Source organism: Petromyzon marinus, chromosome 69, assembly GCF_048934315.1.
Source record: "Petromyzon marinus isolate PM22_M1 ecotype Great Lakes invasive population chromosome 69, UKy_Petmar_22M1.pri1.0, whole genome shotgun sequence".
Lineage (NCBI taxonomy): Eukaryota > Metazoa > Chordata > Hyperoartia > Petromyzontiformes > Petromyzontidae > Petromyzon > Petromyzon marinus.
Window position 1 is genome coordinate 8,326,658 of NC_133735.1, and position 8,182 is coordinate 8,334,839.

At 50.0% G+C, this 8,182-nt stretch overlaps 2 protein-coding genes across 4 annotated transcripts in view; both read right to left on the reverse strand.

Moving 5' to 3' along the window:
- The window catches only part of LOC116957078 (protein NDRG3), a 97,330-nt gene extending 95,977 nt beyond the window's left edge, over window positions 1-1,353 (reverse strand). The window contains exons 1-2 of one of the 2 annotated variants that reach the window (XM_076055071.1): window positions 1,301-1,350; window positions 972-1,006 (exon numbers count right to left, since the gene is read on the reverse strand). The gene's annotated coding sequence lies outside the window, so the exon portion shown is untranslated. Of the gene's footprint in view, window positions 1-971 lie in introns of both variants that reach the window. The other variant, XM_076055070.1, reaches the window with a different exon arrangement.
- Window positions 1,354-7,564: 6,211 nt separating this feature from the next.
- The window catches only part of LOC142906711 (large ribosomal subunit protein mL52-like), a 12,383-nt gene continuing 11,765 nt past the window's right edge, over window positions 7,565-8,182 (reverse strand). For both annotated transcript variants that reach the window (XM_076055075.1, XM_076055074.1), the window contains exon 5: window positions 7,565-8,182. This exon is cut by the window's right edge and continues 1,074 nt beyond it. The gene's annotated coding sequence lies outside the window, so the exon portion shown is untranslated.

Below are 8,182 nucleotides of genomic sequence, written 5' to 3' on the forward strand. Positions count from 1 at the left end.
TATTTCCTGATGAAGCTAGTGGCACTTGCTGGCGAAACGTCGAATTAGCAGAGTCGGGTGGTGGCGACTTTCACGACACAACATTTATATGTCCTGAAGAAGCTAGCGGTAATCGCTGGCGAAACGTCGTACCTTAGATGGTAAATGTTGCGTGGATTTTCTCTCCAACGCACCACCAGTTACCTGACGAAGCTAGCGGCAATCGCTGGCGAAACGTCGTACCTTAGATGGTAAATGTTGCGTGGATTTTCTCTCCAACGCACCACCAGTTACCTGACGAAGCTAGCGGCAATCGCTGGTGAAACGTCGTACCTTAGATTGTAAATGTTGCGTGGATTTTCTCTCCAACGCACCACCAGTTACCTGACGAAGCTAGCGGCAATCGCTGGCGAAACGTCGTACCTTAGATGGTAAATGTTGCGTGGATTTTCTCTCCAACGCACCACCAGTTACCTGACGAAGCTAGCGGCAATCGCTGGCGAAACGTCGTACCTTAGATGGTAAATGTTGCGTGGATTTTCTCTCCAACGCACCACCAGTTACCTAACGAAGCTAGCGGCAATCGCTGGCGAAACGTCGTACCTTAGATGGTAAATGTTGCGTGGATTTTCTCTCCAACGCACCACCAGTTACCTGACGAAGCTAGCGGCAATCGCTGGCGAAACGTCGTACCTTAGATGGTAAATGTTGCGTGGATTTTCTCTCCCACACAAGTTTCATAACGAATTTGGCACGTTCTGTTAACGCGACAAACCTTAACAGAAATTAGCAGAGTCGGGTGGCGGGTAGGCCGTTCACGACAACATTTACTTACGCCCCTCACAAAAGAAATAACAAAATTATGGGATCTTAACACCTGTTCTATTAACGATATACCCCGTCGTTTAACAGGGACGTCATTGTAAACAAAAAAAATCAAAAACCCGACGCCTCAGGCGATATAGAAACAACGTGAATACGACAACACTCACCCGGACCGCCCTCCTCAGATGCCGCAGAGATTCGCCTGAGGTAAAATAATAATAATTATAATTGTATTTGTATTATATTGAATTTTATTTGTCTTTAAAAAAATATATTGTTTATAAACAAACAAAAAAACAGGTGTTAAAACAGCGGCGCCCGCCTTTAACCGAAGCAAAAAAAAACGAGCGAAGTTCGCTCGTTACTTATTATATATATTTTTTTTTAAAAAAAATTAGTGCGTGAGTTTACGTTTAAATAAGACGGTTTTTAATGTGTTTGTTAATATCGCGTTCGTTAAATAGCAACGCAAAAAAATCAACGGCCAGCAGCCCACCAGCGCCCCGGGTCGCGCCGCTTTAAGGTGGGGCCCGCAGTGGTGGGGGAGGGGACGTCACGTGACAGCGCGAGGAGGGGTGGAAGTGACGTCAACCGGTTAAAGCACCCCCCCCCCCGCATCTCCCGCCAAGCGGACATCTTTAGGTGGGGAAGGGAGAAGGCGGCCATCTTAGGTAAGGGGCGGGTCGGTTGTCACCCATAGGTTTAAGGCCCGCAGTGGTGGGGGAGGGGACGTCACGTGACAACGCGAGGAGGGGTGGAAGTGACGTCAACCGGTTAAAGCAACCCCCCCCCCCATTTACCCCCCGCATCTCCCGCCAAGCGGACATCTTTAGGTGGGGAAGGGAGAAGGCGGCCATCTTAGGTAAGGGGCGGGTCGGTTGTCACCCATAGGTTTAAGGCCCGCAGTGGCGGGGGAGGGGACGTCACGTGACAGCGCGAGGAGGGGTGGAAGTGACGTCAACCGGTTAAAGCAACCCCCCCCCACCACCCCCCGCATTTACCCCCCGCATCTCCCGCCAAGCGGACATCTTTAGGTGGGGAAGGGAGAAGGCGGCCATCTTAGGTAAGGGGCGGGTCGGTTGTCACCCATAAGTTTAAGGCCCGCAGTGGTGGGGGAGGGGACGTCACGTGACAACGCGAGGAGGGGTGGAAGTGACGTCAACCGGTTAAAGCAACCCCCCCCATCACCCCCCGCATTTACCCCCCGCATCTCCCGCCAAGCGGACATCTTTAGGTGGGGAAGGGAGAAGGCGGCCATCTTAGGTAAGGGGCGGGTCGGTTGTCACCCATAGGTTTAAGGCCCGCAGTGGTGGGGGAGGGGACGTCACGTGACGCACGGGGAGGGGTGGAAGTGACGTCAATCAGTTAAAGCCCTGACCCCCCCCCCGCATCTCCCGCGAAGCGGACATCTTAGGTGGGGAAGGGAGAAGGCGGACATCTTACGCAAGGGGGGGAGGTTGTCACCTTAAGCGGGGCCCGCAGTGGTGTGTGGGAGGGGGGCATCACCTGACCCTCGGCTGGTGGGGAGTGACGTCAACCGGTCAAAGCCTCCCCCCCCCAACCAGACATCTTAGGTGGGGAACAGAGAAGGCATTGGCAAATGTTTTACTGCACATGTAAGAATAGGCGGACAACTTACGGGGGTTGATTGGATCGGTAGGGGTTGAGGGCATCGGAAAACATCGTTTTCTGTAATTGTAGGGGAAGGCGACCATCTTCGTCGCCCTACGAAGCTGGTTGTCATCACCAGCGAAACGTCATGCTCAAAATTGTAAATGTTGTGGGTTTACTTCCCAGCACACCGGTGCGCCGAAGCAGTAACTCATTGGCACCCTTTGTTTACGTGACAAACCTTACTAATTGGTGCTTTAACCCAAAACAAAAAATATTTATTTTGGATCTTTGTGGAGGGGTAGGACATTAATTGTAGAGGGAGGTAGCCATCTTGCGTGGGGGGAGGCGGCCATCTTGCGTGGGGGAAGGCAACCATCTTCTACCCCGTAGTATAAACAAGTGCCATTGCCCGAAACGTCGCCTGTTATATATATTCATTGCCTTTCAACGCTCCACACAAAGATGTCCCGAACAGCCCTTTAATAAACTGTTAGTGCAAGCGAGCAGCACCCGATGGCGCACACACGATTAAAGACAAAGATCCCCCGTGTAGCCTGCACAGACGTGTAAGGGGCAAGTGACGTTAGCGAGCAGCACCTATGAAGACTACCGGCACTTGTGGGCACACGAGAGGGTGGGTGGCCAGCACCACCACGCCCGGCCGCCTTTCTCTCCCCCAGCGACGAAGTTTACTGCACACCGCACCGGGTTATCATTTGAGGCCGAGTCTACCTAGTAGCGCAAGGTTGGCTCAGGACCGGTTCAGACGATCGTCACCTGGTAGGTGTTGGTGGTGGCCGCGAGCGGGAAATGGAACATGGGTCGTAGCCGGGATCGTAGCGCTAACCGCTGCACCACCGCTCCACTCCACACAATGACGTCACGCGATTTTGGACGATTTTTGACCCCTCGTCACACGGCGTTACAAAAAGACCCCCCTCAAATATGACGTCACAAAGCTCTGCCCCTCCCCACCCCCAAAACAATATTTACATTTTGAAAATAAAACCTGCTTCAAATCGATTTAAACTATTGTCATTGTAGTGCGTATTTAATGTGGCGCTGCACTCTGATGTTGTAGGAGCGTTGTTATAATAATTAATGTTGTTATAACAATAAGTGTCATAACAATTCTATATTTATTTAAAGTTGCGCATTTTGATGTGACGTCACATTTCTCAAACCCTCCCCCCCGCTCGTCACACATCGTCACAAATGTCTGACCCCCCCCCCCACCTAGGTGCGTGACGTCATTTATGGACGGCCCCTTACCCACCCGCGCACACAAAGCGTGGGCGGTACTAACCACCACGCCCCTCCCCCACATGCAAAGTGGGCGGAGCAGAGTGGTGGGGGGGAAGGGAGGCGTGGCAGAACTCGGGGGGAGGGGGCGTGGCACCACAACTCGGGGGGAGGGGGCGTGTCCGTTTGACGCGAAGCCTCATTTGCATGACGGTGACGTCACACCACCGCAATCCACTTTCAGGATTAATTAATTAGATGCCGGGAGGGGTGAAAATGTTTTTAATTAATTAGAGCGTCCTGATCAATGGTTTCCCGTTACGACGACGCGAAGGAGGGGTGGGGGGAGGGTCTCTTTACATATTCTTGGTTCATTCGGTAAAGTCACGTTGAAAGGGAAACAATAAAATAATAAAAATATAATAAAATATATAACACAAACGGTAATCATCACCTGATGACGACCGTTTGTGTTATGGTCGAAACGTCGTGAGAATTTTTTGTATTGTGTTTTTTATATATTTTTTATTATTTTATTGTTTCCCTTTCAACGTGATGACTTTACCGAAAGAGCTGAGAATATAAATAAAAAATATATAAAAAACACAATACAAAAAATTCTCACGACGTTTCGACCGTAACACAAACAGCCATCATCAGGTGTGAAAAAACCCACGGCAAGAACCATTTGAAAGAAGTGGCGATTTGTATTTATTTATTTACTTTCAAACGCCGTTCGTATTTGCTTATTAATTTTTATGCGGTGTTTGCGTTTATTTAGTTATTTAAAAAAAAACGTTAGCGCCACGGATAGTGATTTACATGTTACTTATATAGTTTATTGTAACAAAAAAAATTCGGTCACAGTCCCTATGATCACCGTTGCAATTATGGCTTTAATTTTTTTGGGTGATTTCGAAAACGTATTTTTTGGGGGGGTTTGGACACGTTTGTGTTTGTTGTAGCACGGAGTTAGACTGACGGCCTTGATCTAAGTTTTCTTGTGGTTGTTGTTGCTGTTGTTTGACTTTGCATCCCACTGGGGATTTTTCGCACACAGCGTTGGTGGTATACACCGTGACTTTTTTCAGGAATATTTTGCCGGTTTTTTTTTGCACGGATTCTTCTTCTGTTTGCGCGAAGTCACGCGTAGTCACTTTAAGATGTTTCTCTTTTCGATTTAAAGCTTTCGTGACTGCAAGGATTCATCTTTTTCTTTGGTTCTTTCGGTAAAGTCACCACCACGTAGAATGAGAATAAATTAATAAATTCTCACGACGTTTTCGGCCACAACTTGCTTGTGTTGTGGCCGAAACGTCGTGATAATATTATTATTTTATCAATTTATTATTTTATTCTCATTCTACGTGGTGGTGACTTTACCGAAAGAATCAAAGGAGATGTTTATCTCGTTCGTGTTTTTTGTTGTTGTGTGTGTGTGGTTGCACTCCGATTCAAGAGCCGAATGGCTCACAGGACTCGATACCAAAATCAATAAAACCGAACTGATGTTACTCCTTGGTTCTATTCGGTAAAGTCACGTAGGTAAAAAAAAATATATAAAACAAAAATCACGACGTTTCGGCCACGACACAAGCGGCCTTCATCAGCCTGATCCCTTCACCTGATGAAGGCCGCTTGTGTTGTGCTCGAAACGTCGTGATTTTTTGCTGTTTTATTTTTTACCTACGTGACTTTACCGAATAGAACCAAAGAGTATGGATCGTTGCAGTCACGAAAGCTTTAAATCTAGAATTGAACTGATGTTACTGGGGGGGAGGGGGGGACAATTTTGATCGATCACTGGGGAGACAAAGGCGGCCGGGCGTGGGGCTGGCCGCCCCCGTAGGGGCAAACTCGCTTGCAGCACTTGCCCTTACGAAAAGCCTTTGGTTACAGGCTACACGGGGGATCTTTGTCTTTGGTTTGGCCTTGAAATTAAATATTTATCATAGGCGACGTTTCAGGCAATGGACCAAAAAAATCCGCCTGCTGTAGTTTTTTCACCCGAAGACGATCGCTTGTCTTGCGATCGAAACGTCGTGCTATTGTTATTTTCATTTGTATTATGTTTGTTATTATTGTTATTATTTATTATTTTTCTATGTGGCTTTACTGAAAGACCCAAAGAATATGAACACAATGCGTCACTTTAATTAAATCCCTCACCACACCCACCACCCGCGCCACTCTGAAGCGGCGACCACCACCACCGCCGCCGCCACCGCCTGCCCAACCCACGTGTTTCAATGGGTCCACCACAGTTCGTCTGTGCTCATCAGCAGGCCATGTGTGTGTCTCCGACACGGCTATCGTGAACCCCCTGAAAGAGAGACACCCAGACCCAGGGCTTGAACCCAGGCCCTCAGTGTCTCTGACACGGCCATCGTGAACCCCCTGAGAGAGACACCCAGACCCAGGGCTCGAACCCAGGCCCTCAGTGTCTCTGACACGGCCATCGTGAACCCCCTGAGAGAGAGACACCCAGACCCAGGGCTTGAACCCAGGTCTCAGTGTCTCCGACACGGCCATCGTGAACCCCGAGAGAGACACCCAGAGCCAGGGCTTGAACCTAGTCGCTCAGTGTCTCTGACACGGCCATCGTGAACCCCCTGAGAGAGACACCCAGACCCAGGGCTTGAACCCAGGTCTCATTGTCTATGACACGGCCATCGTGAACCCCCTGAGAGACACTCAGATCCAGGGCTTGAACCCAGGTCTCAGTGTCTCTGACACGGCCATCGTGAACCCCCTGAGAGACACCCAGACCCAGGGCTTGAACCCAGGTCTCAGTGTCTGACACGGCCATCGTGAACCCCCTGAGAGACACCCAGTCCCAGGGCTTGAACCCAGGCTCTCAGTGTCTCTGACACGGCCATTATGAACCCTCTGAGAGAAACCCAGACCCAGGGCTCGAACCCAGGTTTCAGTGTCTCTGACACGGCCACCGTGAGAGACGCAGACTCCAAATCTACAGCAGCAGCAGCAGGCGTCGTCAGGGTCGGGATGGAACCCACGACCTCCTGCAGACCAGGTGAGGTAGTTAAGATCTCATAGCCACCGTGATGATGATGAGAGCGAGACGCAGACTCCACATCTACAGCAGGCATCGTCAGTATCGAGATGGAACCCACGACCTCCTGCGTACCATGCGAGATAGTCAACATCTCATAGCCACCGTGATGATGAGAGAGAGCGAGACGCAGACTCCACATCTACAGCAGCAGCAGGCATCGTCAGTATCGAGATGGAACTCACGATCTCACACAGCAGAGACCCATAGACTCACACAGCAGAGACCCATAGACTCACACAACAGAGACCCACAGACTCACACAACAGAGACCCATAGACTCACACAGCAGAGACCCATAGACTCACACAACAGAGACCCATAGACTCACACAACAGAGACCCATAGACTCACACAGCAGAGACCCACAGACACACACAGCAGACACCCACAGACTCACACAGCAGACACCCACAGACTCACACAGCAGGGACCCATAGACTCACACAGCAGAGACCCATAGACTCACACAGCAGAGACCCACAGACTCACACAGCAGAGACCCATAGACTCACACAGCAGAGACCCATAGACTCACACAGCAGAGACCCATAGACTCACACAGCAGAGACCCATAGACTCACACAACAGAGACCCATAGACTCACACAACAGACACCCATAGACTCATCACACAGCAGAGACCCATAGACTCACACAGACACCCATAGACTCACACAGCAGAGACCCATAGACTCACACAACAGAGACCCATAGACTCACACAACAGACACCCATAGACTCATCACACAGCAGAGACCCATAGACTCACACAACAGAGACCCACAGACTCACACAACAGACACCCACAGACTCACACAGCAGACACCCATAGTTTTCTACGTACGATGCGAAAGAAGTTAAACACACATACGTACATTTTATTATGCACAGCCATTGCGTTGTGTGCTTGCCCTGTGCGTTTGTGCGTCACAAACTGGGAAGACAAAGGCGGCTGGGAGTGGCGATGGCCACCCACCCCATCGTGTGCCACAGTGCCGGCCTTCACAGGTGCTACTCGCTAACAGCACTTGCCCCAACAGTCTGTTGAGGCTATACGGGGGATCTGCGTCTTTTGTGCCCGCCAGCATGGGAGTCTATCTGTGTGTGTGTCTATCTGTGTGTGTGTCTATCTGTGTGTGTGTCTATCTGTGTGTGTGCCTGCCAGCATGGGAATCTATCTGTGTGTGTGTGTCTATCTGTGTGTGTGTCTATCTGTGTGTGTGCCTGCCAGCATGGGAGTCTATCTGTGTGTGTGTCTATCTGTGTGTGTCTATCTGTGTGTGTGTCTATCTGTGTGTGTGCCTGCCAGCATGGGAGTCTATCTGTGTGTGTCTATCTGTGTGTGTGTCTATCTGTGTGTGTGTCTATCTGTGTGTGTGTCTATCTGTGTGTGTGTGTCTATCTGTGTCTGTGTGTGTGTGTGTATCTGTGTCTGTGTGTGTGTCTA